Raw genomic sequence first — 2,428 nt, forward strand, 5'->3', positions numbered from 1 at the left:
CCACATTGTAGACAGACGCTTAACCATCTGAGCCACCAGGGAAGTCCTCTAATATGCTAAAATGTGTTAAATTTTACTCTTTAAATAGATGAATTATATGGTATGTGATTGTATATCAATAAAACTATTAAAAAGTATTTAAGAAGTATATGAATCAATCACAACATGTGGATCCTATTTATATTCTGATTCAAATTATTAAAAATGAAATTTATGATACAATTAGAAATTTGAACACTAACTAGATACTTCAGGATATTTAAAAAAAATTATTACTATTTTTAAAAGTGGGATGACAGTATGATTATCACACAATGGGATGATAGTTATGGTTTTTAATAGGGCCTTTTACTTTCAGAGATACATACTGAAATATTTTTACAGATGAAATAATGTATGGGATTTGTTTTAAAATGAGTCAGGAAATAAACAAGTGAAGGTACAAATGAAATAAGATTTCCCATGACATAATAATTATTGAAGTTGGGTAATGGAGCTATGCCAGGCTGGATGAAACACAAGCTGGAATCAAGATTGCCGGGAGAAATATCAATAACCTCAGATACGCAGATGACACCACCCTTATGGCAGAAAGCGAAGAGGAGCTGAACAGCCTCTTGGTGGAAGTGAAAGAGGAGAGTGAAACAGCTGGCTTAATACTCAACATTCAAAAAACGAAGATCATGGCATCTGGTCCCATCACTTCATGGCAAATAGATGGGGAAACAATGGAAACAGTGACAGGCTCATTTGCTTGGGCTCCAAAATCACTGCAGGTGGTGACGGCAGCCATGAAAGTAAAAGACGGTTGCTCCTTGGAAGGAAAGCTATGACCAACCTAGATAGCATATTAAAAAGCAGAGACATTACTTTGCAGATAAAGGTCCATCTAGTCAAAGCTATGGTTTTTCCAATAATCATGTATGGATGTGAGAAAGTGAAAGCGAAAATTGTTCAGTCGTGTCCGACTCTTTGCCATCCCATGGACTATACAGTCCATGGAATTCTCCAGGCCAGAATACTGGAGTGGGTAGTCTTTCCCTTCTCCAGGGGACCTTCCCAACCCAGGGATTTAACTCACATTGCAGGTAGATTCTTTACCAGCTGAGCCATAAGGGAAATCCAAGCATACTGGAATAGATAGCCTATCCCTTCTCCAACAGATCTTCCCGACCCAGGAATCGAACCGGGGTCTCCTTCATTGCAGGTGGATTCTTTACCAACTGACCTGATATGAGAATTGGACCATAAAGAATGTTGAGCACTGAAGAATTGATGCTTTTGAACTGTGGTGCTGGAGAAGGCTCTTGAGAGTCCCTTGGTCTGCAAGATCCAACCAGTCAATCCTAAAGGACATAACTGAGCGGCTGAAGTGAACTCAATGGAGGTATAAGAACTTATTGTAATCTAATCTGTCCACCTTTGTGTATGTTGAAAATTTTCCATAAAAATATGCATTAATGAACATATTTCCATGTCAATATATGGAAATATACTTCATGCTTTCCTTTTTTTAATAGTGAAAACTTTTATATTTGGAATTAGCCAGGTGGACTCAGTTTAGATGATCCCGATTTTGTTGGCAACATTCAAAGCATCATAGTCAGGAGCCAGTTGAACATATGCCTTCTTCTCTCCATCAGGCCTGATCAGGAGTTGACCTTCGCCACATCAATGTCATAGAACTTCTTCACAGCCTGTGTAATTTGGTGCTTGTCAGCCTTGACATCCACAACGAATACCAGTGTGTTGTAGTCTTCTATTTTCCTCATGGCTGACTCAGTGGTGAGGGGGAATCTGATGATGACATGGCGGTCAAGTTTGTTTCTCCTAGGGGCACTCTTCCGAAGTTATTTGGGCTGCCTCCTGAGCCACAGTGTTTGGCTGATGCCAGGAAGGAGGGTGACATCCGGATCTTCTTTTTTGGTGGATGGGGATGCCTTTGAACACTGCTTTTTTGGCCTTCAAAGCCTTTTCTTTGGCTTTGGCTTTAGCAGGGGCAGGGGCTTCCTTCTTCGCCTTTGCCACCGTCTTCGTGAAAAAAGGTTTCTGTATTTCATGCTTTTTAAGAGCTACATATACTTCCATACTTGTATAAACAATTCCCTATTAGAGGATATTTGGATTGCTTTCAAAATATTTAATATTCTAAACAATGCTGCAGGAAATGTTTTTGTCTCTGCTCATCCTAAAGGAAATCAGTCCTAAATATTCATTGGAAGGACTGATGCTGAAGCTGAAACTCCAATACTTTGGCCACCTGATGCAAAGAACTGACTCATTTGAAAAGACCCTGATGCTGGGAAAGATTGAAGGCAGGAGGAGAAGGGGACGACAGAGGATGAGATGGTTGGATGGCGTCACAGACTCAGTGGACATGAGTTTGAGTAAACTGCAAGAGTTGGTGATGGACAGGGAGGCCTGGCTT

General features: G+C 40.3%; 1 pseudogene; it reads right to left on the reverse strand.

Moving 5' to 3' along the window:
- LOC102184621 lies at positions 1,561 to 2,088 on the reverse strand (annotated as a pseudogene).

Source organism: Capra hircus, chromosome 7 (assembly GCF_001704415.2).
Source record: "Capra hircus breed San Clemente chromosome 7, ASM170441v1, whole genome shotgun sequence".
Classification (NCBI taxonomy): Eukaryota; Metazoa; Chordata; class Mammalia; order Artiodactyla; family Bovidae; genus Capra; species Capra hircus.